A 26,643-nucleotide genomic window follows, 5' to 3' on the forward strand; every position below is an offset into this window, starting at 1 on the left:
TGTGACAGTAATTGGCGAGTGATTTCCCTGTCCTTATCTCGACCCATGGGCCTTTCATTATATTTGCTCTCCCAGTTCAGCTGAGGAGGGGAGTGATAGAGCAGTTTTGGTGAACACCTGGCATCCAGCCAGGGTCAGCCCATGGCAAGGAAATAAAAAACTGGCAGTAGTCCAAGGGTGATAGAGCAGAGAAACACCACTACTCTCAGTCAGAAATATAACAGGCAACTCCTGCTCTGGAGAACAGGTAAGCTTAGCCTGAGAAATAAGGGGGAGGAACTGTAGAAACTGGATTTCACATGCTGGCTCCGTTTGAGTGTGCAGCATATCTGCTATGCTTAAGAATGTTGGTATTTAAATAGTTCTAAGCAGGCTTTGAAGTTGGAGCCATGTTGAGTTAAGGTAGAGGTCAATGTGTTGTAACTGTTGGCTGAACATTGCTAACAACTTTGTGTGCTTTTACATTTTTAAGCTACTTGACCAAAAAAATTAGGTGTACGATTTTTAATTGTAAGTTTAATGCTTGTAGTTTTATGTGGCAGACCCCAACAAATCACAGAAAGCTATTGTTTTTCTGCATCCACAGTACATTTCTTCATGGCTTAACTGAATGTATCAAATGATACCCTTGGGCCTGGATTTTTCCTCCAACATGCTGAGAAGCGTGTTTTTATGGTTTTAAATTTTAAACCATGCTTGTCAAGTGTTTTAGAGCAAGGAAATCCCAGGAAAGAGAGGAATGGATATCTCCCATTTGAAGCAGCATAGAGGCATAATAATGGCTGTGCCTGGGAAACTGGTACAAAGTGGCGCTTCACGCGTCAGCCCCTGCAGGCACTGGCAGCACTGAAACAGAGGAAATTTTTAAAAACAGTATCGATGTAGACAAGCCCAGCACTACTCATATGGAAGGAATTAGTCCACAAGATTTTATCTTTTCTTTAGGTTTGCTATTTTCTACTCATGTCATACCTCCTCACTCTTCTCTTTCTAACTTGCAGGAGTGCCTTCTCTTTGCAGGTGAGGCTCCCCTTCCCTGAGCTGTGTTCGAGGAGGGTGTGAGAGGCACTAGCAGAGCCTTGAAGAAGGGTGTGCAGCTGTATCACCCGTATTGTCAAGAGCGTTTAGAACACTTGGGATGGTGATTGCTGGAGGCAAAATGCTGCTTCAGACCTTTTAGGATATAGTTGAGTGGAGACTGCACTGGTATAAAGAGGCCAGTATGGGTTGAATGAGCAATTACAGGAGAGCACTCCAGTGCAGGCGAAGTGGGAAAGAAGTATTTCCCAATTCCCCACACCTCCCATCCTCCCCCACCCTCTTCGGTGGGAATATAGTTACATAATTTAGAAGAAAACTGCTCTCTAATATCTGTAATTTTATATATATTCCCAGTAGTAAACGAAAAACTCTCAGATATCTGTAATTTTCTGTATATTCCCATAGGGACAGTAGAATATGTGATATAAACCACCTTTGATCTTTGGCACATCATCTGTCTGTTCCTTCAGATGTTCCTAGTCCTTTCTTGCACTCAGAGGTTGCAGAAGGCACCAGTGTCCTGAAAAACTTCATTCTGGCCCTCTACCTGTGCCCTTGTTTCCCCAGGAGTCATGGGAGTTCCTCCAGCTCAAGCCTCAGCCTTCAGTCGCAGCCTAAGTTTCATGGTAGGTGTGCCTGTCTCCTGGATGGACCCCATGGTCTTGTTCAGTCCTTGGCTCCATCTCCTTTTGCTATGAACTGAATGCTTGGGTGACCCTTAGAGCTGTTCTGTCACTCTCCTTGCTTGGGATTGCCATGGACCTTGTCACCAACACCGTTCTGCCCACCATGTTCAGGTATGTGTGTGGGAGTGTGGCCCTTAAGGGTGGGCTTTCCACTCTTTCTCTGCTGGGGCAGCCAGCCCTTGAGGTATCCTGACACCATAAGACATGGTGCCAGCTTAGTCATTTTAGGTGAGAAAAGTAACCTCAAGTGATGGAACAAACTACCTTGAAAATCACTTCGTCTTTATGAAGTTGAAATAGTTGAAAATAGTTGAGAGCAGAGGGTTAGAATGCTTCTTTTCTTGCTGGTGGTATTTCAATGGCTTTTTTTTTTTCCCCAAGCTGTTCCTTCCTGACACCAGCCACCCACACTACTGGTAAACAGCATGTGGCACACAACAAAAATTCTGTTTTCTCTCTCCTCGTATTTGCTTCAGGACCAACAGTGGTCTGTCCTTCATATCCTTAAACCGTATTTAAACAATCTCTAGAAATGCTCAAAATGCTGACAAAACTCCCTTGATTTTAAAAAGATTAGCCCAGTATTGTTGATTACTGCTATCTTACCTTCTGTCACAGCTTTGACTGTATGTCCTTCTGTTGTCTCTTTTCTTAAGTTTAAGCTAGAAGCTCTTTGTTCTACCTTTCTGTGGCACATTTCATAAGACTTTTTATCACTCCAGCTAGAGAGCTGTAATTTATATGTTTTTTTCTGCAGATGAAACTGTTGCTGGTATGTCTTTTCCATTTTCCTTAGTGGATCAGAGCATCTGTCCACCAAGATTCCAAATCTTTCCTTTATCAACAATAGCTCTGTTTAAGAAACAACTTTATAGAAAATTATTGTATTACATTTCTCCTAGGTGTTTACTCTTACATTTTTTCCTTGAAATTGGCGTGTTTATTTTTTTTTCTGATTGGTGTTTATTGTTATAACTCAAATATGCTGCTTTTGAATATTAATATTTTATAATTTTCTTAATATAAGTGTAATGCTACAGTAAGCACTACAGAATAATTGTGTATGATGTGTAAGTATATAATCTCAAATTACCCACATTTTTTGCCCTGAGTAGCATTATGTATTCCCTTGTTCTTTTAATTAGGAAACCAAATTAATAGTTCTTAATCTGACCAGCCTCTCCTCTTGGCTGTTCAAGACTTTTTCATGTGCTTCTTAAACGTTGTTGGATTTTAGAAAACAAAAACAAATAAACAAAACAAAACAACCTACAGACTTTAGATGGTTTTCTTTGTTTTCATCAATTAGCAATTTTAATCCATTACTTGAATGGTTTTTTGCTGTTTTAGGATCAAATGGTGAGAACTGAACAGTGGAATGCACATGTTAGTTCTTTTACTACTCATATCTTAGTTTCTTATGCATCTTAATATAATTTAATGTGTATTTTTATTGTCTCTTTTTATTGAACACACAGTGGACCTTCATTAAGGCGTCTAGTTTTTCCTCTTTTTTTGAGCTAGTAATTTATAACCCTGTTCAACAAGAAGTATGAGTGGTTAGAATTTTCACTGTTTAGTACTTTGCTTAAATATAATGTGTCCTCATGTTTCCTTGACATAATTAAATTTTTCTGATAGAAATACATGTACATATGAAATTACTGTTTGGATTACAGTTTGTTTGTATTGCCAAAGTGCGTAGAGTCCTCCACAGGTCAGGTGTTAGCTGTTTTGGATGCTGCATGAATACAGTACAAAAGCCCAAATCCTTCATTTGAACTCATTTGTAAGCTACAGAAGCAGATTTATTAATCAAAAACTCATTGCACTACCATTTCTGTATCTTTAGAGTACATAATTTGTGACTTCAAATTTTTGAAATCTTTTTCTACTGTTACATTTGATTAGTTCAAATAGTTCTATTTGCTGTTCATCAGTATTACGATTTTATCAAACAGCTTGTTTTACATCAGTGTTACATGCCATTCTTTCTGAATTTCTGTTCTGTATTTTGTACTATGATCTGTATGATATAAAAGTTGTTTCCGTAAAAATTAGATTGTTTTTCTCCTAATAGAAAATATTTTTATTAGACTCTCTGTAATCCTCTGCATATGACAAATCTTTTCCTCCCTCATTAGTGTGATGTATTCTGATTTGTAGCCCACTGTGATTGCAGCCTGTTGGCTTCTGTCATTCTATTGCATTTCAGTTCTGCTTGCTAGATCGTTCTCTTCTTGCATGGCAGAGTAATTTTCTCTCTCTTTTATATCATTCTTCATCCTACATCAGCCTCTTGAGCCCCAGATGTTACTGGTCTAAAAATGGGACAGAAATTAACCCTGAACTCAGAAGACCGCAAACACTCACTTTTACCATTTTTGTAGTCTACCACTTATGAATGCATCTTGTGTCTCTCACAGGGACAACATTTTTAAAGGGGCCAGGGCTGTTTCTCAGATTGTGATTTCCACGTCCCTCAGCTGTGAGGGATACCTGGAGTAATGATGGGCTGCACAGATGAACCAGTTATCAAGATTCTCCAGCTGTGTTTCCCCCACCCTTTTCCTTTGCCCCCTACCTTGTGGGCACTATTCAGTGCTGTTTGTCCCTAGGCAGCCTGTACTAATAGCTGTCTGCCACATACTCAGGGCGTAGCATCCACTTGTCAGCAATTGCATGTTATTTCATACCACTGCTTCAAAATCTGTCCTCGTGTTCAGAGCTTCAGACAGACTTTGCTTTCTCACGTTGCCTTGGTTATAGAGCTGCCCTGTGCTACAGAGGCTACTGGTCAATGGGGGAAAGGAGGATCTGCTGGCAGAAGATGCTTGAAAGTAAAATACTGGGCAGAGTCCTTCCTTAGAGAGTGCGAAGTCTGCATTTTCTATTTCTACTAGCATTCTAAGCAGTCAAAATTAATGTGCAGTATGCTGGGGCATGTTCTGATGTTCTCTGTAGCAGGAAGATGTAGGATGGCTCCAGTGCTTGCAGCAGCGAGGTGAGTGATGACACGTGTGGAGACCCGATTCTGGTGGCGCTGGGTGGCCTCGTTTGTCAGCCCAGCAGCGAGTGCAGGCTCTCCACCGTCCTCTTCAGTTCGTCCGGCTCAGGGAGCTGTTCCTGTATCCCTGAGCTTTGCTGCCGTCAGGGGAAGTCTAGGCGATGGGACTTGTATTTTTTAATTTGTGTGGGGGATGGGGAAAGGGCTGGCTGTTTCGTAGGAGCTCCACTGTGATGGACGAACCTTCCTCTTGAATGGTTGCTTGTCCTTGGCACATCCCAAAGCGATTGCGGAGGCCCGGCCCGAGCAGGGCAGGGACGGCGGGGGCCGCGCTCTCGGGCCGGCCTCCCCCGGGCCGTGGGGCGCCAGGCTCCGCGTGCCCCCGTGCCCTCGCCTCCTGAGGGACACAGCCCTTCCCTCCCGCCTGCCACAGCTCCACTCGCTCCCTAACCTCAGCGGGAAAAGACGACATTCTGTTCATGAATGGCTTTACAGTCCCCTCTCTCCCGCCTACCCTGCTCTCTGTCCTGGGAATGTGCTGCCCACACAGTGACCAGAGAGGAATTTGGAGACATTTGCAAGATAATGCCATATCAAATGTTCCGTTCTCATACATTGTTCTTGAATTTTTCAAAACTGTTTACTACGTGTTTCCTTTCAGTTTTCATGAATAAGCACACTTCTCCCAGACTAAAAATGGAGAGATGCATTTCCAAATGTGTGAAGCCATGTAACTGTAATAAATTGCTTTAATTATGTATGGTGTGGTTAGTTTCGGTTAGTTTCTGGAAGCCTATTGTGCATTTCTGCCTGCAACAAGTAGCTTTTCCTGTTTGCTTGCTGCTATTTATCAGACTGGCTATCCTCCCAAAGTAATCCTCATCCAAATTCTTCACTTAAGAAATGCTCACCAAGAGCCTTTTTGATCTTCGAATGCTCAGTGTCACCTTGGTTGTTGCTCTGACAGACAGCAGAAGGTAGAGTGTAGATTTCTTCATTAGAAATTTGGTGTCTTACTATGTTTTTAAGATAAATGTTTTTCATCTGGTTTTTGAAGTTGTTAGAAAGAGATAAAGTTACAACTCAAGGGAGAGTGAATACAGTTTCAGACATCTAGTAAGCACAGGTAGAGGTCATTTATATTGTCTTCCTCAGCTCCTGAGGTGTTTGCTCCTGGAAACTTCAGCAGTGCTCTTGCATGCTTTTCTGTAGTTACTGGTTTTTCTGGTAAGTGTCAAATTCTTTACTTTTTTCCTTTCCTTTAGTGTTTGGGAAGACTGGGGAAATGTGCTGTCGGAAGTGTTTTGGCTTCCTTATTTTTTGAATGACAATAGATACAGAAACATAATTATCTTATTTTTACTCCTGGCTAATGAATATTTCTTACTGTTTTTTTCTTGTCTACTGTTGCCTGCATTAGACCTATTTGGTTTTGTTTCACTTGAAAATGAACAAGCTTTTTAATTTTTTCACCTTTTGTAAGGTAGATAGTTTGGAGTTACCAAGCTGAAGTTATTCCATATGACAATCAGTGACTTGAGGTGTTAGGAGTTATGGGAAAAGGTCTTACTTTGAAGACTTTCAACTTGAAGTTGAGAAAGAGGCAGCAAAGATTAAAGGGAAGCTTTTCTACTTTTTGTTAGGGATTTTTCCCTGTCTGCAGTGTGGAAAAGTTATTCAGTATTGCTGGGATTAAATGCAAAGAAGAACTGACAATAAAAATTTTCTCTTCCCCTGTAAAGAAATGTTGCTTCAGAAGGTTTAGAGTCAATTTTGAGAGCTAAAACAACCCTTCATATTATGGTGACCTGTCTGTTCCCATCATATCCCTCATCTTCTCTGAGGTGCTCCAGCGGAGCCAGCCACAGTGATCCAAAGTATCTGGAAATATCCTTTGTGCAGCCCTTCCCACAGCTGGGAAACAGATAGCATTCTTTTGTTCCTCTGCACGAAGCTATCTTTTGTGTGTGCAAAAGGGAGATATTTGCTCTTCCTTCCTGAAGCTTTCTCTGTAGAAGTTGCTCTGCTCTCAGGATGCAATGACCATATTAATGAATTCATCAATCACAATAATCTGATTAAATTGATGGGGGAAAGGGAGCCAGCAGATGAAACAAACAGATTATTTTAAGATATATGAGATACCTAATTAGTAACTGACTCAGCATTTAAGTGAAAGTGTTGCTCAAGAGATTTCCTGGTAACCAATGTAATAAATTACCCCTTATGGCTTTTTGTCTTTGAGAAAGGCTTGTGCACTGTTATTAGGAACCTGTAAGTAAAGCGGTAACAAAGTGTTGCTCAAAAGAAATATCAGCTATATATTACTTAAAAAAAAAAACAAACTATGGATTTGTGTATGTGCATTTCACTTAGAAATGGACTAGGCTATGTGCAGTATCATGGAGAGATTAATATGGATTTTAAGCCTTGTACAGGTACTTCAGCCATGACCTCCTGAATGTGTATTCAGGCATATAGGAAACTGAGGCTTGAGTAGGAAGGGAGTTGCTTTATGTCACTGAGGTTTCAGGGGCAATCCCCTGGAGTACAAAGATAATGGGAGGGAAGCTCTCTGTCAGGGAGCATATGTTTTTGTGGCGATTACACTGTGTATAGATTAGGACTTCTGGGAGGGAGGGAATGCGAAGATGTGCTTGGAACGTAGGACCATCTGCCAGTACCTTGGCATAGTCATTTCATTAATGGCAAGCTTATTAGCTTGAGTCCTGCAGAGATAGACAAGAAAGGCAGAGAAAGAGACAGAAAACTCTCATCCAGCTGCCACTGAAAATGAGAAAAGATGGCTCTGATAACCTCTAAAATCTGATTTTATTAGAACTACATGTGCTCTTCTAGATAAGAAGGTTTTTCTTCTTGTGTTGCAGAAAAATTTTTTTCTAAGTTTTGTGATGCAGTGTGGGGTGTTCTTTGGTAGGGAAACTATTAAAACTGAGGGTGAGCTGGAATAGGAGAGAAGGTGCTAGGAAGAAAAGGGAAGGAATTTTTATTTTTAGTGGGAAGTGATTTTTTTAAATCAAAATCTGCCTTTCCCTTTGGTAAACACTTGAGTTGACTTGTATTTAGTGTTGGATATTTAATGTTTGTGGTGATATAGGATAACACCTGGGAGATACAACTCTGAGAGCATCACAGTCCCAGCCCTGGCCTATGTCAGGAATCTCAGAGAACATGGCCTGTGTTCCATGGGAGGCAGAAAATTAGGGGAATGCTCTGACTGGACACAAAATAGTGTTCCAGAGGCAAAAAGGCAATGGTTAGAGCCTGTGAACTTTGTTCCTGTGTCTTCACATACCCAGTTCTTTTGCTGACATGGTAAGTGTCCAAGCTTGTGTTCTTTTCCTCAGTTTTGCTGCCCTGTAGATCAGAAAAACTATACTTAGCTTGTTTTAGGGAGAGCTCTGCTATTCTCTTGACATAAAGCTTAAATGCTGTTGTATTTGAACAGCTCTGTTGTTCTTTTGACAGTTGAGTTAGACTTGAGTCTGGGTGAGGGTAAGATGGCAGAGCCTTTGCCTGGTGAAAATGGTGGTTGGAAGTACAAAATGGTTTAAGTGCTGGCATTTTGGAAATTATTTTCCTTTGGTTTACACAATTCAGGTTAGACTGGTAGTTAAGATGAAGGGAAGGAATGAGAAAAGAACGGTTTCCCATGAAAAGCCTTATAATCTACAGGTGCCTTAGTTCATGAGAGTGTGGGTGTGTTCAGGACAGTGTGAGGGTTATGCAGTTCACCAGCAAGATGGTTTGTTATCTAAGGCTGGACAAGTTTCTGTTTGCACTGCTAGGATGGAAAAGGCAGTTTCCCCTTATGTTTTTACTGATTCATGAGGTAACTCAAATGGAGCATTGCCTCTGAGTTTGTGTGTTGTACATCTAGGGAAACAAAAGGAACATGCGTTTTCAAAAAAATGAGTAGAAAAATATAGCTTAGGAGTGTCAAAACACCTAAGCAGAGTGATGCTTAACTGAAAGGGGGTTGGTTAGTCATCCACTTTGCAAATTCTCTTTTTGTATTGAGGATGGAAGAAGATTAGTGAGATGAAAATCTATGTTATTACAGAGATAAGAATAGGTTATGGCTGGGTCCCAGAGGAGAAGGAATTTTTTAACATTATTTAAAAAACCCAACCCTTTGCTGTGATTCATGTGTAATGCTTAGACAATTACATGCAAAAAAAATATGATAGCAGTGTACAGTATGGTGTTTATATCTGTAAATGTGTGTACAAATACTGACATAACATAAATTTAGATCCTGACCCAGGCTTGTTGAATTCAGTGGAAATACTTCTGATGGTTTGAAAAAGCATTTGATCAGATTCTCACACTGACACTTGAATGTCTTCTGAAACTCAAACCAAATCTTCTGCTTTCAAATATTTTTTGTGCCTTAAAATGGAGCAGAGTTGATTCAAAGTCTTTAAAAATATTTGCCCTGTACATGGGACCTTTCTTTGTTTTTTTTACTGAAACAGTGATAGTGTCATACAGTGATAATACTCGCTTGCCATGTTGCATGATTTTTATATAGAGTAAAATAAAATAGCAGAATATGCTGACTTAGAGGGGACCCATCAGGATCAACAAGTCCAACTCCTGTCTCTGTGCAGGATACCCCAAGAATCCCACCATGTGCCTGAGTGCATTGTCCAAACTGACAGTTCATGTACTTTCTCTCTCAAGTAGTGAAAGAATGTTGTTGGCCCCACAAGGGCATGGTAGGTCAAGGTTTTGGCTCAGTCTGCAAGTCTAAAAGGCTTTTCACTTAGGGAAGCCATAAAGAAACCTCCAGCTGGCTGGATGCCTCTCTTAAAAACACAAGTGTGGCCTTATTCTGAAATGATGCTCAGGGAAAGTTGTGCATGCTTCCATGTCTTGGGATGAGAGGAGTGGGAGGGGGGCCTTTGCTGCGATTCCATTGAAGCCAGGAAAGTCAGATGTTTGCATGAAAACACAAGGAATTTCATTTGATTGACTCAGAATTACTGTGAAAGGATAGAATAAGACAGGGGAAGAGAAAGAAGGATGGCAGCAGAGAGCTTTTACTTGAGATATGAAAGGAAATTAAGACAGTGAGCAGAAATGTTCATTTCATTGCAAGCACAAAAGCTTCTTTAGCTGTTTATGTGAACTATGAAGTTGTGGAGCTTCATGCAGTGTTTCCCTGCCAGCAAACGAGCACAGAGCTGAGTGCTGCCTGCATTGGGAGTGTTACGTACAGCTTTACTTTAGTGCCTTTCTGGGTCAGTGGCTCTCAAACAATGCCACTCAGAGCTGCTCTAGTTGTGCTTCCATGAGTCAATCTGTAAGTACTGACACTTCTCCCTGATCATAACCCAGTGTCCTAGAGAATCTGCAGGCTTTTCTGACTGCTAATCTCAAAAGCATTTCTGGTGTTCCTTGAACTCAGGTTGGTTGATCATATATACCTTTTTTCAGATGTCATTCTTCCTTACAATTCAACCACATTCAGATTGATTACTTCAAAAAATCAAGTAAAATGATGCAGCCAAGTCCTTGTACCTTTAGCATTGAGAGAATTGATAATGCTCTTCTCAGATTGTTCTGTCACCGCTCTCTCAGTAGCCAAAATCTGTATTATTGTCTCATGATTACTGATTTATGCAAAGATTCTTTTTTCCAGGCATAACGTACAGTAGGATCAAGCAACTGCATCATTTGTAGTCTTTCAAAATAGGTTTGTGCAGCAGATTGTTTTACCTCTGCATGCCAGAAAACATAAAGGAACAGGAATGATAGGGTAAAATAGTGTCTTTAAATATACTTCCAAACAAACATATATGGTAACGGAGACTTCTCTTGGTGGATCATGTATCTATTTCCAAATGTGGGAAGGTTTGGTGATGGTTTGAGCATTTACACAGTCAACCTCAGTGACAATTGGGAGCCCCGAGGGAGGAGGGAACAGTCTGTTCAACATTTGTGTATCAACTGACTGCACCTGCAGTCTTAATCATCAGCAATCAGGTATTTGGGCATTTTGGAAAGTAGTAGCAGTAAGGAGCCAATCCTGAGAAGACTCTGTGGAAAGAGAAAAAAGGCCATGGTTCCTGAAGTGTGAGGAAAATCTGAAGATACGTCTATTTTTGAGCATTCTAAGCTGATTTTAGGGCTGAACATTAAGCAAGTATGTAAAAAGTAATTGGGTAGGAAGTTTTAATTTCTTCTTTCCCTTCATTCCCCTAAAAGCATGATTTTTTTTTAACCTGTTTTATCTGTTCCATGTATGGAAATAAAACAGGTGTGAATACAGGCAATCTGGAACAAGTCTTGCCCAATTTGGTTTCAAGATATTATACTTACTCTTCCAGATTTGGATTTCATTCAGCTCTGTGTGTTTGTACCCAGGAAAACTATCTGTAATTTTTTACTTAGTTTATTGGATTCAGTATTTCTTTTCATTACACATTCTTTTCTGTACAGCCAATTGTGGTATGGCCACTTTTTGGGCATCTTGGAGGTTACTACTATGAACTTCAATTTGCATACAAAGAAAGTTGCTTAAACAGCAGATTTACATTGAATTATGGGCAAAAGTCCATTTTCTTTATTGTGTGTTTTTACTATCATATCAAATGTATTTTATATGTTATATTTGTGTATAGATTTTTTGTTTTATTGGCTTCCTCCTTTATAAAAATGAACAATGTTAATTCTAGTTTTAATTAATTCCTAAGTGGGGGTGTCATAATTTAGAATTGCAGATTCATATAATTATAGGCCCATGGGTGAGGTGTTAAGCAAGGAACTGTTTATACTTCTTTTCCCAACAGCATCTGACATATTGAAGGAATTTTCTCTGCAATATAGAGTGCACATTATTTATGTTAAAAGACAGAGATGAAAGTAAGTGTAAGGAGCCTGAAGAGGCAACACTGTCCAGATCAAATATTGACAGTGATAAAGCAAAAACATAAAGTTTACAGGCTATGACTTAGTTTTCTTTATTTAATAGAAGAATAACATGAGAGAAGCAAATTATCCTTTTCAAATTCTCCATAGTGGCTGTCAGCTTCACTGGAGGTCACCATTTAGGTACAAAACTTTTACATAGCTTTTGGTTGACATTAAGTTCATCCCTGTGGGATTTGGGCACCTAGGTGTTTTCAGGCTGTCAGGAAACATAACACATGATTGTCTTTCATGAATGTGGTTATTTATTTGCTGATTTTTTTAATGCTATTTTTCTTAAGAAAGTGATGGCTTTGTGACAGGTGCAGAGGGATAAAGCATTGCTTTGACTGTGTGAGCCATGGTTTACTAGGACCAGAGAAAGACAAGTACCAAACTAGGTGCCTTCAGTCCTTTCGGGTGCTCTTAATTTGGAATGCTTTGAGGAGGATTAGCCTAAACAAGCCATTAGCAGAATTGTTTAAATTATCAGAATGGGGTGAAAGGTTTAAATACAGTGCTGTGCGACTTTAACCCAGTAATTCAGAGAATACTCAATGCTATCAACTTAATTACATCATTGCTGCCAGGAGGCAGTGGCTCTGTGGCAGGATGGAAACTGACAGTCATTCAAGATTTATCTATCTAATACAAAAATCATAGTTGTTCCTTCTTCAGGACTCTGCTCATTAAGAAACAGTCACAAAGAAAGGGTGGGAGTGGAGAGTAAGAGAGAATAGTAGCAATGGAGCTTAATCAGCTGAGAAGGCTGCTTCCTTCTTACCACCTGATGAGAGCAAAAACAAGAACTAGGAGAGATCTTCTTGTAATATTTTAGTCTTTCCCCCTTTCTTTACAAATTTCTTCTCACAAAGGTGGCATGATTTTAGCTGCTACGTTGTAGCACTGGGAAGAAGGCTACTGATAGCTTTTTCCCCATTGACCTTGACTGCAGTTAGTTTGCTTTTTTGCTTGTCTAGTGGCATACAGCTATGCTGATAGCAGGAGAGAAAAGGGCAGAAGTAAAGACAGCATTACTCTTTTAACACTTCACTGCTTGCATTGGCCTTTCTGAAAATCAGACTGCTGGAGCAGTCAGGATCATGGGCATTTCAGAGCAGCGTGGTTGCAAGCAAGCACAATCATGCTGATGTCAGACAGGGCCTGGGCCTTCTGCCCTTCATGCCATGAATAGGCTTATAGGGAGGAATCCTTTCCTTTGTGCAAGGCCATGCCCCATAAGGACATGCGAGATCTGAAGCAGGGCTTTGGATGAATGTTGAACTGTACTAAGCCGTTTGCTTTAGATTATCAAAGTGATCATAAAATCTTGGAATATTCTGAGTTGGAAGAGACCCACAAGTACAATCAAAGTCCAACTCCTGACTCTGCACAGGAGAGCCCTAAGAATCACATCATAGGGCCTGAGAATGTTAGCCAGACACTTCTTGAATTCTGGCAGGCTGAGTGCTGTGACCTTGATGCTTCTCTTTCATCAGATGGTTCTGCTTTTTTCTTCTATTGTGAAAAAATTTGCTGGTGAATTACATTAAAGACAACTCCTCATACAAGAGGAAGAGGAGAAATTTAAGAGATCAGATCTAGAATTTTGAAAATTAGACTGCTTTCTCTTGTGAAAAGTACAAGTTCACTTGAGAGCTTCAGTGTGTCTCAGAGAACATTTCCCTTCCTAAAACAATTTTGCTGGATGTACGTGAATGAGTAATAAAGGAACTATCATGGAATCACAGAATGGAAGGGGCCTCAAAGATCATCTCATTCCAACCCTTCTGCCATGGACAGGGACACCTTCTACCTAGATCAGGTTGCTCAGAGCCCCATCCAACCTGGCCTTGAACACTTCCAAGGATGGAACATCCTCAGCTTCTCTGAGCCGCACTGTTCCAGTGCCTTGCCACTCTCACAGTAAAGAATCTCCTCCTACTACTTCCTCCTACTACTCTACTCCTTCAAACCTAATCTGTTTGAAGCCATTCCCCTATGTCTTGTCACTGTATGACCTTGTAAGTAGTCTCTCTCCATGTTTCTTTATAGACTGCTTTCAGGTACAGGAAGGCCACAGTTAGGTCACCCCAAATTTTCAGTTTTCCAGGCTGAACAGTCACAATTCTCTTAGTTTTTCCTCACAGCAAAGTGCTCCATCCCTCTAATCATCTTGGTGGTCCCCCAACTTTTGAAATTGCTCTAACAGGTCGATGTCCTTCCTGTACTGGATATTCCAGAGCTGGATGCAATATTTCAGGTGTAGTCTCAAATAAATGTCAATGCAACACATCATATGTTTTGATGTCTGATGTCCTTAATTAACTATTTCAAGTACATCCTTGCTACCTCGTTTCCATTTCCTTCACTTGTTTGGAGATTCTGGCAGTGAATGCAGTTTTCTGCATGGTCCTTTTTCTTAAGCATATTTTTATGTAATATTTTCTGATAATTGTTCCTTGGTTTCACTCATTCCCAGATAGCTTTGTCTTTCCTCTTCTCCTTCTCTATGTATCTTTTCCTTTTTTCCAGTTTGATTACTGCACTCCATCCATCCTTGCTTCCTGTAACCACTAGAAAGCTAACCCTGTCTTTGCTCATCTTTTTGCAGCTTCAAACTGTAAAACTGCACAAGAAATACAGACGTTAGGTGGTTGTGGTTTTTATTCTGAATTATATTTTTTTTTGCAGCAATTAACTAAAATTTCCACCATTTGGTAAATGTGTCCTACTCTCTATTTCTGTATTTCTTTCTCTTCTTGTATTCCTGTAAATATTTGCATATTTTGACTATATCAAGCTATGTTCTCTTTTCCCCATGTATGCTTTATCATTATATATTTTCACTGTGCTTTGAGCTGTTAAAATAATTAATACTGTCCTTTAAGCTAAGGACAGTAATTTTTCTTTGGTGTAATTACTACAGAGACATACAGGGTAGAACTGTTGTCTGTCTAGTGTGACTTGGATTGTTTGCCCAGACTGAGGATAAGATCTTCATGGGAAAATAGTTCTGCCTGGTTGGGCTCCCGTGTGAATACTATTCTTCTGACTAAGAGGACCCTGTTATATTTTATTAGTGTAAATATTAAGGTTCTTATGCTTAAAACCAAGCACTCTTCTCATTTTCCTGAAAGATGTTTAATCTCGTAATGGTGAAGGGGGACCACACACATGCTCTCATATGTGTCATGGGATTTCCAAACAGCATCTTTTATACTGAGATTTGGTCTTTATTTTGGAGTGAAAAAGTAAAGTGAAACTTCCAGTGTGACTGGTGTTTGAAGAAATAAGACAGTCAGGAATACAAATGTCACTGCTTATTGAGTCTCTGTATGGTGCACACCCTGACTAACAGGAGCTCCTGCAGGAGCCTGCCTGACTGGCACACAAGCTCCTGAGCTTTCCCACTCCACTGTTATGGGTGGTACATTTGCAAGTAAATACAAACATGGGAAAAGATATGATGCTTCTAGAGTTAATGACATCCTTCCAAAATCATTTAATTGTGTGCTAGGCGGAGTTTCATTTCCATTAGTAAATGCTTTGATGCCTAGAGATGAAATGTGGGGTTGCCTCTTCTGTTCAGCATTTGGGAGCTGGTATTAAGCAGCTGTTGATAATGGTGGTAATGTACACTTGGTGCTGACAGCTTTGCAAACTTACAGATCTGTTTGCTTCTCAGGGATGACATAGGCACAAGAGTATGTATGGAGGGAAATGGGAAATTGTTAGGTAAGTTTTTTGCCACCTCACTTGGCTTTCTGTGGAAATGACAACAGTGTAATCCCTTTCATGTTGCTTTAAACCACTCCTCTAATTTGAGATTCTGTAAAATAAATCTTATAGTGAAATCAGATTTGGCCAGTCTCAGTCTCATTCTACTGATATATTTTTCTATCTGGTTGATAATATTGCTCTGTTTTTTGTGTTTAATCACTTATCAATTATTACATTCAGTTTAAATTCCCTGTATGCCATTCAGCTGGCATTCAATTCTGCTCCCTTCTTACCAGGCTCTGTTGCATTTCTACTTGTATCTGTTTTGACATGCCTTAGTGGAAAATTGGCACAAAGAGCAGTTTCTTCACCTCCTTGCTATAACAGTTTTCTGAGTTTCTGTAAGCAGGAGTAAGTTGTATTTTTAAAAGCTGAAGACAAAATTGTTTGAAACTTCTATTCCTCTCTGAGTGTCTCCCCTGCATTTGCAATCTGCTAATACTTTTGGAGTTTTTAAAGTTTCCTGTATTCTAAAAAGTAAAATCAAGTAGATCAGAATGATAGTATATCTTGTTCCAAATCAGCACTTTGGTAATAGTTTACACCAGAGAGTGCAAGATATATTGCAGTGAAACAGAGAGCCAACCCCTATAGAAAACTTTTATTAAATGCTAGTAGTTGGATGTTGGTGTGGGTCTTACTGACTACCATGAGGGTAGAATTTTATACATTCTGCTAATTAATAACTTTTTCTCAATGACTTTCATGGGATTGTTCTGTGAAAAAACAATTTCTTTAGTTGTCTGTTCTTTTTACAGTGAAATCAGACATTCACATCTTCTGTAGTTGTTTTGTGGTTTCATCTGGCTGTTCTGATGTTTACCCTGGTGTTTTGGGATCTGTGGAGGCCAGGCATGCAGGGCTTCTTATTCTGCCTTCTCAAACTATTTAGTGAAGGAAGATAAGAATTATGGATCAAAATAAAAGAGAAAAATTGTGTCCTGCAGAAGTATAGGGTTGTTTTTACTAAACTAATCTTTATCTAACCAGGAAAAAGGAGAAACTTTTACTCTTGTAATTATGTGAGGAAGGTAGAGAGCTGGGTGTGCTTCATTATATTTACAAGCAGAGCAAGTGTGGTTCTTGTTTAGTAATTGGCTGTAGAGGTATTGAAGATTATTGGAAACTCAAAGGTCAGAATCTTTGCTGAATCGGGGACTGTGGAAGTCTGAAGAGGTACCTGATGTGAAAGATCTGACTTCAGAGGCTGTCCAACAGGTATAGTAAAATTATAGCAGTCTAGTCTGTGCCCTCCCTCAGGGTGTTGGTGAATCTTGAGGCACCCTCCCTGGCCAGCTGCTCTGTGTGCCTGTCTGTGTGTTTACACACACACGTTTCCTGAGCTATAGTTGGTTTCACAAAGTACTTCCATCCCTGTGATCACCAGCCAGGCAGAGGCGTGGAGGAGGGTGTGACTCCCTCCTTGGGGTAGCTTGTTTTTGTTTCACAGTATACCTCATTGTGAAGGCTTTGGGAATAGACTACACAGACTTTGTCACACCATTGAAGTTTTACTGAAGTGATTTAGCTGTGGCTAAGACTAAAGAAGGTAACATCTAATAGTTTGCTTTGTTGGTTGTTTCAAAGACAACAATATTAATGAAAGTGTGAGAGAAATCCCATTCAGATTGTGCTGGCATTTCCAGTTCTTTCAGCTCATACTGAATTTGCTTGTTCTGTAAACTTCTTTTTCCTTTGTGGTTCTAAATCCAGGTTCCTGGTTTGTTGATTGGGGGGATTTTTACCCCCCTGCATTTGTCATTTCTCATCTTGCCCCACTCTTTCTCACTCTTGCCCAGTTGATCCTGCTGCAGTGCAGCCCTGTGTCATTGTCTAGTCATTGCCAGCATGGCTGTTGTCATGGCCTCAGTCTGTCCTCCTGCCCTGTTTAGTGTAACGTAATCATTACCTTGGTTGTGGAGAGCGAAGGTGCTCCTGCTAAGTAAATGTTTACCAACACTGCTGAAGGCTAATGTTAGAGAACAGAGAGAGGGAAAGATTGTTCTAAGTTTTGTTTTGTCTCTTTATTTATTTTAAAACAGAACCTTGTTCCTGAGTGAAGCAACGGATGAGTCTTTTCCTTTACCAGACTGTGACCAAAGGTAGGTGCAAAATCTTTTGCATTTTTAAGGACTGACATATCCAGATTTGGTGAGGAGAAGGCCTCAAGTCCTCCTGAGCAGTCTCGTGTCAGAAAAGAGACAGATTAGGAGGAGGCTAGACTATTTTGCTATAGTGTGAAGTTGTACTTCTCTTTCATCCCTCTATAAAGAGATGGAGAGGAAACAATTTCATGTCTCTGGTCTTCAGTTGTACAGTTGTCAGCATAAAGTGGCAGGTGAGTTAATTTAGATCAGGAAGGAATTTCTGATGCAGTTCTGGGACTCCGATACTGTGATAGGACTGGGTGGTCGCTTATTGCCATATATTACTTTATTTAGATGGAGTTACTACTTCCATACCTTCTGGGCAAAACTTGGGGCAGTGTCATTCATTATCCATTAACTCTGCCTTTGAAAAGAAAAGGGAAGGATGTGGGCTAAAAAGCTTTTAAAGTTTCAGATTTTGCGTTTCACAGACTCTCTGACCCGTGCATAACAGCTGTAAGATCCCTTTGGGAATAACTATTTATGTTGCTGCCAGCATACTGGAACTGCATTCATGACTTAAACCCACAGGAAATATCATAAATGTAATTAAAAATTAAAAATAGAAATACTGGATTGATCAAAATTCTGTGCTGAAGGAAAGGAGTCCTACTTTTTTTTCCTTCTCATTTCTGTCTGGATGAATAGTGAGGGAAGGTTATTCTTGTGGAGTTTATTTAGTATATATGTTTGAATATTGCACTCTAATGTAGCAAGAATAAACACTGTTCTGCCAAGTTGTCTGATGGAAAACTTGCAGAGATTCAGCCTCCTGTAATATTTATAATTTTTAGGTGCTAATATACTTACAGAAGATTTAATCCTGTCTTAGGAGTGGAAGCTTCTACAATCAGTGCAGTAGAAGGATGAATGATGTGGTCCAGTGAAAGTTTCTTAGATATTTTTTCTTGGAAAGAACAGAGATTATTTAGTTTTGTATGTGTGCTGAACAAATCTGATTAAAATACTTTTGCATGCCTTAAAGAATTCTGTATGTATCTCTCAGATTGCTTTATATGAGTAGACCACTACAGCTTTAACTGTGCAGAAAATCAGGGTGCAGAGAAGGGAGGATGAAGCAGCTCATGACTTAGGCAAGTCACCTGGGTTTATAGAAAGGAGATGGCAGAACTGGTGCTTAGTGCCGAGTTCCAGTGTACAGTAGCTGAGGTGGTGGGGAAAGGCGGATATGGTGAAACAAGGACTTTGGGCTCTTTGAGCCCTACACATGCTACAATTCTGAATTCCATTGTATGTCAACCAGAAGCTGAACTTTACCTTTATTTTCCTGTCATGGCTCTGATACTGTTACTCAAATGAAAGATTTCTTCCCGGGCTGATTTCCTTGCAGGTTCCACTTTCTTTTGCAGCCGCTCATGCTGCAACTTTATGCTTTTTCACAACCCTAACTCTGAGTTTTCTAGAGACACATAGATGAGTCCTTAGGCCTTGGATAGATAAAAGGATTTTGGAAGAGAGGTATGACCTATGTAGTTGGTGTGGCCCTGTTATCATAACTCATTCCACTGTGATTTCAATACTAAATCTTGTCTCCTGTAAACTTTTTATCAGTTTTGCAGAGAGACTAGTAAAGGAACAAAAATAACTTGAAATGTGTGATACATATTTGTATACTTGCAGTGCATTCTTGTGAAGAGTAAACTGGTAGAAGAAGCTGCAGCTAAGTTTGCAAACTCAAGATTTTAAAAATAAACAAAAATTTGAGATGGAGTAGAATGAGTGTAGTGACCACATTAACATTCTACTCAGCTTGAATAGTGGTGTACTTCCAGAGACATTTGCTGTAATTTTCATGTGTGAAATTAGTAGATATTTATAGTAAGTGAAAGAGTCAAAATATTAATGGAATGCTTCATGTGTTCTACTAGTGCCAGTGTATATGTGACATCATGGCTAGAAGAGCAAAGGGAGAGCAATGTTTGACTTAAGGTACAGCTGCAGTAAATTGCTACTGCACCAATGATTTCATTGACACAAAGAGTAGAAAATGGGAAAGACAGCAGAAATGTAGAAATTATAGGAGATGGAAAGGGGACCATGCAGTTAGAATATACAGCCAGGTAGTCCATGCAGTTCATTATTAATTTAAAAGTGGAATTTAGGCTTTTCTTGTGCTCCTATGTAGTTAGTTCATCCTTAGCAATACTTACTTACTGTTTAAGACTAATGTCTTAATGTTTCCTGCCTATGCCAACAATATCCCATAGTTAAATTACAGAAAGTGAGTACCAAAATGCCTGTAGCTTACTTTTCAAAAAAACTTTATTTTCCCAAAAGTCTTTCTTTTCCTATGAGATATCTTAGCTCTGTTCAGTTGTAGCAGAAATAGAGGGGCAAATAACTTATTTTCTCTTCTATTATTTTTTAACTTTCTCTGGTGCCTAACTGTGTCTGTTTTGTTAGTTGGTTCTAATAAGAATTTATCTGCCAGGTATTCCTTTGCAGTCACCAGTTCTTCATCTCCATGTCTGGAGCAGGTTACAGTAAAACAGTTCCTCTGAAATTCTATGGAACTGACGTAATATTATCAAAGAGGTGCTGTCATTGAAACATCTCCAGAGATGTGCCAGTTTTGTTTAATGCTGTGTCTTCATGACATTGTGCCAAATTTATTCAATAGGGATGAATTCTAGTGCTTGGACAGGATTTGGTTTTAAACATTTTAATTAGCTTATTGGTCTGAAGTTTGAGAACTGGCACATTCATGGTGGATTTTTGCCAGTTACAGTTTACATCATTTTAAGGACTGGCTGTTGCTGAAGATGAGTCTGTCAAGTATTAAAGATTAATACAAAAATTAATTAACTATCTGAAATTGTAAGCACTATGCAGTGTAAAGACCATGTAAGACTAGCAACCTGCATAGCCATATCCACTAACTAACCTCATTATCCTTTCCTCTATATAGGCATACTTTGTCCCCAAGTGGGCCTTGGAGATATGTAAGACAAGAAATGTGAGCACAGCTGAACAGAAACAAAAAATTAATTACAAAGCAGGAGGGCATGACTTAGGGTGCTTTGTGAGGGCATGTTCCTGCCTCCTGGATGTATCATCCGTTTGTCAATTGAATGGCTTAGCTCTGACCCTTTTCACCCTTTTCATCATGCATTTTAAATGCATATCATGGTTGAGGAATGCTGCATTCATTAAGAGCTTTTCCCCTCCCTTAACATAGAAATTAACACATTATTGTTAGGTTTTCTTCTATAAATGCAGATTCATATTCTTCCTTTCTTTCACCTTCTTCCACAAAATGATTCATGTGCTTAATACATTACAAAACTCTGTTAGTCTCTCAGATGATATTTACTGTATTTGGTATTAAAGTTGTTGGTCCAAGGCCCACACCAAACTGCCAAGGTCTGTCTGAAGGCCATGCTTAAAGGCTTCAGAAATCCACTTAGGTTTTGATTATGGACAACTTGGAGGGCTTCCCAGAAAAGACCTGGGCAGTTGACAGCTAAGAGATGAATATTGTTTCCATTGATTTTTAATATTTGTTCCTGCAACCACTATGCACCAGCCTCTTGTGAGGGTACAGCACAAGCTAGGAGCTTGTCAAGCAGAAGGCAAGGGTGACCCCAGTGCAGCAGTGCCACCACTGATGGGGCACAGTTCCACAGGGTCTGAGCATGGCAGGCAGAGATGACTCCTGGTGACAGGGTTTGTTGGCACTCCCAGGTAAGATGGAGGTTCCGTCCAGGAGTTTAAGACGTGGCTGGAGACAAAGCAGCAGCAAAGGCCACCCAGGAGACAGGGCCAAAGACAGAACTAGGTTCAAGTTACACCATATGTATGAGGGATCTTTCCAGAAGAAGAGCTTCCTACAGCCTCAGTCAATCCAGGAGATAAAGGTGGAGGCAAGGCTGAAGACAGGTATACCTGCAGCAAAGTCCAGGCAGAGAGCAGGGGGCCAGGCCAAGCCTTAAGTCAGGGTGCAGGCGGAGTGTGTGGAGGTCCACTTGGGAGAGTAGTCCACATCATCAAAGGCTGATGGTGCCCTCAGGTTTAGCTCCTTAATGGGATGAAAGGTTGCTTGTTCCCTGTACTGCCATCTCACATGAATTTTAATTATATAACTGGTACCAATAACAAAGCCTCTTTGTTTCGCTGAAGAAAAAGGAAAGAGTTTTCACTGACATGTTTATTCTGGCTTCAGAAATTGTTGTCTTGTTGGATAGGCACTCATTCCAAATGGAGTGGATAGTGGTTCACTTGTCTCTTGCTGTTAGAGGTGTGTTTTTAGGATACAAACCTTTTACTGTTTGTTTTGCTTTGTTTTGTTTCCCCTCTTAATTCCAACATCAACTACAACCAGAGTGGCAAGAAGGACCTTTTCAAGAACCACTCTTGTTTTCTATTTCAGTGCCAGAACAAAAAAAAATGGCTAATATGACATAGCTGTCTTTGACTGAATTTCAGGTAGGGTAGATTTCACCAGTGATGACATGAACATTCAAGCTAACTAGAAATTTACCAAAATATGTACAAATAAAATTAGTTGATTGAAGCTGAAGATATTCTACCTACCCAAGTCTGCAAAGTCAATGTCCTTTCTCAGCCTAATCCCAGCCTCCATTCTGGCAATGTTCACATGGCTTGTTAAGGCAATAAGCTCTTGTTGGATTTAATTCTAGACTTCGTTGTGTTTTGGGGTGCTCTGTTATCCTTAAAGAGGAAATTCAGGAGAGGAAACTGTTCTTCTGTTAACAAGTAGATATTGGCTGGGTTAAGTGCATCCTTGAATCTTCTGTCCCTTCTACAGCTGCTAAGCTGCATGAGAAGTTTTACCTTCTTCCTTGGTGATCCCTAGAAAATCTGACTTGTGCCCAAGTATCTTTTATAAAAGAGGTAAGGTAATATATATTCTATATCAATATTTGGGTGAGGAAGAATGGAGAAGCTCAAAGGAAATAAACTTTTTTTTCAGCTAATAAGTGCACTATTTAAGTACCTAAATAGTAATCTATCTTTGCTGGTATTTTTTTCAGGGAAATTTACACACATATATGTTTGCTCTTTGCTAACTTCAGTGAAAGTTTCAAGATTTTATGGGACTGGCTACATTATATCCTGTGTATTGTCTCTAGCTGTAAATATGTTAAATTGAGTTGGTGAGATGGACAGAGCCCTGGGGGACAAGATCTGTGAACTGGGTAGACTGGGCATGAGGCGGGGTAGTGTATGTGACTGAAGAACATGTGTGAGAAATTCTTACTTGGGACATTACCATAAACCATTCTAAATTTATTATGTGTTTCTGTCTGGAGTTTAAGAATTGTTCCTGGATAGAACTATCAGTGCTGTTGTGTCATGATGACTTACAAATAAAGTTTGATCAAGAAAAAATTTACAAAGAATGTGAACTAAACAAGCACATGTCTTACTATGTTTTGGTAGCCAGAACTATTTAGGCCTTAACTGTTTCTCAGGTGTAATCAGTGTGAAAAGCATCATAAACCTGCGGTATTTTGAAAAACATGTAACAGAAAAACATATCCTTTGATCATGGCAGGGCATGAAGATTTGTTTTGTCCAGCTGTTTAAAGTCTTCATGAAAATTCAAGTCAACACTGTAGTATACCTCAATAAATGAGAGGCATCAGAGAGGATTATCAAGTGTCCTGCTTTATGAAGTTAGGATTTCAGTATGTCTGCTAGCAGATTTGTTAGGACAGTCAGATTTTGCTGGGGTTTTTTTTTATGTTTCAAGATTGGGTTATTCACAAACTAAGGCTACTTAGTTGCAACATACTTACCTTGGTATCATGTACTTTTTTATGCTATTGATACAAAACACAGCAAGAGGTTTGGGTCTTATCAATATCTTAGAAATCATTCTATTACACAGTATGACCCCGATGAGGTGGAAATACTGCAAATACTGTTATCATTTTTGTAAAAACTATTATCTTTTCTTAAGGTGCAGGGACTCTAAAAGACATCGTTCTTGCTCTGAGTTGTTAGTTCTGATTTTTAGATTATGATATGAGTATTAGAAGTAGAGGAAAGATACTGGCTGCATGCACGATTTCAGCCAGTGACAGAAGAGAGACTTTCATCTGAATCATGACTAGATATTTTGAGTTTGTTTTCATTTTTCTGGGCATTACCCTCACAAAAATTACTTTTAAAATATGTTTTAATTCACAGATCTAAAAAAATTACCTAATAAAGATACTTTTATAAAAAAATAAAGACACCTTTACAGGGAATTAAAACTTCTGAGGATTGGCTTGATTTTTTTGGTAACCTGTTCTTGGACCCCTCAGAAGTAGTCTGCTGATTCTGGTGGAGACCCTCTGCTCTGGTGTTGTATGATTCTGCAGTTGTGCCTCTGCTGTCTCTGTAATTAAAATCCATTGAGTAGCAAATATAAAGATCATGCAGTTGTGTCAGAAAGGCATTGTTGTATATCACTGTCAGCATAGGGCATGTTATTAAGACCTACAGGGTTATCCCAATGACTGGGAAGCTGCCTGTGAGGGGAGCCTGTCCTTAAATTGAGCAGCAGTAGAGACTTTAGTTAACTGGTAAAATATCCATAATTTCCCCCTTTATTTCCAGGGCTCTTTTGAAACAATCACCACAAACTGACACTGTGCAGAGCTACATTGTTGTGTTATGGCAGGGTAATAGGACTGAACTGTGTAGAAAAATACCATTGAAATCTCACCATAATTACCTGCTAGCATGAAGACATAGTCCATGTACTTGCCCCTAAACAGTGCTTGACCTCAGTTGGGCTAAATTATTCCTGTGCTTGCCATTGATCTAGGGGACACTGTGGAATAGTTGTGGGAGTTGGTAGAGCATGGTAACAGGCAGGAGGTTTGGTTAAGGAAGATGGAGAAAAGAAAATCTAGCCTTTGAGAGAAATACTGCATGCAGTAGCAAAAGTTAATTGTGACTTTAGGCAGTGAGCAAAAGTTAATTGTCTTCATGTATATGGAGCAGTAGTAATTCTTCTTTCTAATATTTTCTAAACTAATAGATTTGAAAAAAATACCAGCAAGTGTCCAATAAGCCTGAATGTCTATAAAACACTGGAGACTGGAGAAAGGTGGAAACCCATCATGAAAATCTTGGTTATTCTAAAAATTGGTTCTCTGTTGTGTGGAGTCAGAATTTTCTGTCATCTTTCTGATTAGTGGAGTATCAAGAGATTTCCAACATCTGCTGTTTACATACTGAAGCTTGAATGGAAAGGGTTTGTTTACTGGCATAGATGAGAGCTAAAAAATTTAATGGTTTTAGGTTATTATTCTATGAAAATTTTTGTCAGCATTATCCATCTGCAGTTCACAAACAGGTTTGCAGTGCTGCATTGTAGTATGACATGTATGTGAGATGATTTTTTTTTTAAATGAGGCAAAATAGAGAATTGTCTCCTCTCTTAGATGTGGAAACAACATTTTTCAAAGGTGCTTAACTTCCATTTATCTTTCATTGATTGATTAGAATAGCAGGTCTAGTTTTATGTGTGTAATCCTTATCCCTCAGCACCTCGTCTTTTATTCACCGCTTACCAATGAATATCTTTGTGGCTATGTGCTTTTCCTTCTGAAAGACTTCAGTGCTTTTTCACTTTTCTTATTAAATAAATGAATGAAGAATTTGTGCTCTTTTTTTTTGTAATATAAGGTAATGTAATGTTTTTGTAATATATCTTCTAGGATTAAAAAACAGAACAAATCCTTGTGCCATTGTAGGACAGAAAGAATACATATTGTATGCCTATTTGGAATGAGCTTTATTGTTAATTCCAAAGGAGAGTAATTTACTCTTAATAAACATTTTAGAACATTTTCTACCTTAGCTTCCAGTGGTTTTATTTTGGTCCTGCCAAAAGAATGAGACAGTAGGAAATATCTTTGAGGCAGACCTTAAAGCTGGACATTGTACAAAAGCAGGTTAAATCATAGTAGGTCAACCCAAGAGCCTGGTACTTGACCCTTGTTTTTGATTTTAGCTTTTAGTTAGTTATTGTCAGGATAAAATTTTAAGGAGGTGCTTTTTTCACTTTATAACAGAGATGGCACTTGATGAATCAGTGACATTCAGGCCTCTTCCAGAGTGCTCTCTACTACCCTGTAGAATTCCATTGTATTAAGGTCTCCCCATCTTACTACAGAAGTGTTTGCTGTGCACTGTCAGCTCCTGTTAAAGGAACTCCTCTAGAGATGTGTGCTAGTATGTCATCCTGTCTGAAAACCCTCTACTCCCAAACCCTGACTGGGAAAAGACACAACTTTGAGCATACCTGGGGCATTGCATCTTTGAAGAGCAGAGTATGCTGCTGTGGTAGGAAGTCCTCCTTTCCTGCCTGTCTCTCTGCTTCTCTACACCGCAGTTTCCTGTTATCTTTTGAAGTAGAGAGCCCCTCTTGTGCCAGGCTTTCAGGAGTTTAGCTCCTGCCCCACCCCGCAACCATTGCTACAAAAAGTGCTTACCTAGGGACAGAGCATAATCTGAGATTTATGTATTTGTTCTTTTAGCATGTTAATTTTTATTAGTGGTGCACAAGAAGGTGATTTTTCTTTGTCCCTCTGTAGATTTATTCCAGTCTCCAAATTCCAATAATAGTGTCTAAATATACATAGTTGATTTGCTCCCTGCACTGCCCCAGATGAGATCAGTTCCCTGAGATCAGTCCCCTGCAAACCATATTAGGGCAAGAGAAGCAATTTACTGCTGCTGAATACATTTTCTGAGTGTAGTTTCTCTCATCTTGTCAGCTTGTCAGTCTAGAGGCATCCATAAACTCGTGACAGCTTCAGAAGATGAACTCTGGCAGCAGGCTGTCAGGGTGCCAGGCACTGCTATCTGTGAGCTCCCTTTTCTTGCTCTCCCCCTTTACCTGCCTGCTTGCTCTCCCTCTGCTTGCCAGCCCCTCTTTTCTATGTCTCTCTCTCCCTCCTCTTCCCCCACTCACTCCCCACCTCCCTCTACCTTATTGATGTGGGTTTAGGTGCTGCTGTTCTTGGTGGTGGTACCTTTTCAGTTTCCTCCTTGATCC

The 26,643-nt window shown here is 39.6% G+C and overlaps 1 protein-coding gene across 6 annotated transcripts in view; it reads left to right on the plus strand.

Moving 5' to 3' along the window:
- The window catches only part of NDST2 (N-deacetylase and N-sulfotransferase 2), a 128,054-nt gene that overhangs the window by 60,306 nt on the left and 41,105 nt on the right, over window positions 1-26,643 (plus strand). For 5 of the 6 annotated variants that reach the window (XM_021548891.2, XM_021548854.2, XM_021548874.3 and 2 more), the window contains one exon: window positions 17,496-17,555. The gene's annotated coding sequence lies outside the window, so the exon portion shown is untranslated. Of the gene's footprint in view, window positions 1-17,495; window positions 17,556-21,765; window positions 22,476-26,643 lie in introns of those variants that run through there. The other variant, XM_077784583.1, reaches the window with a different exon arrangement.

This window comes from Lonchura striata, chromosome 7 (assembly GCF_046129695.1).
Source record: "Lonchura striata isolate bLonStr1 chromosome 7, bLonStr1.mat, whole genome shotgun sequence".
NCBI classification, from domain to species: domain Eukaryota; kingdom Metazoa; phylum Chordata; class Aves; order Passeriformes; family Estrildidae; genus Lonchura; species Lonchura striata.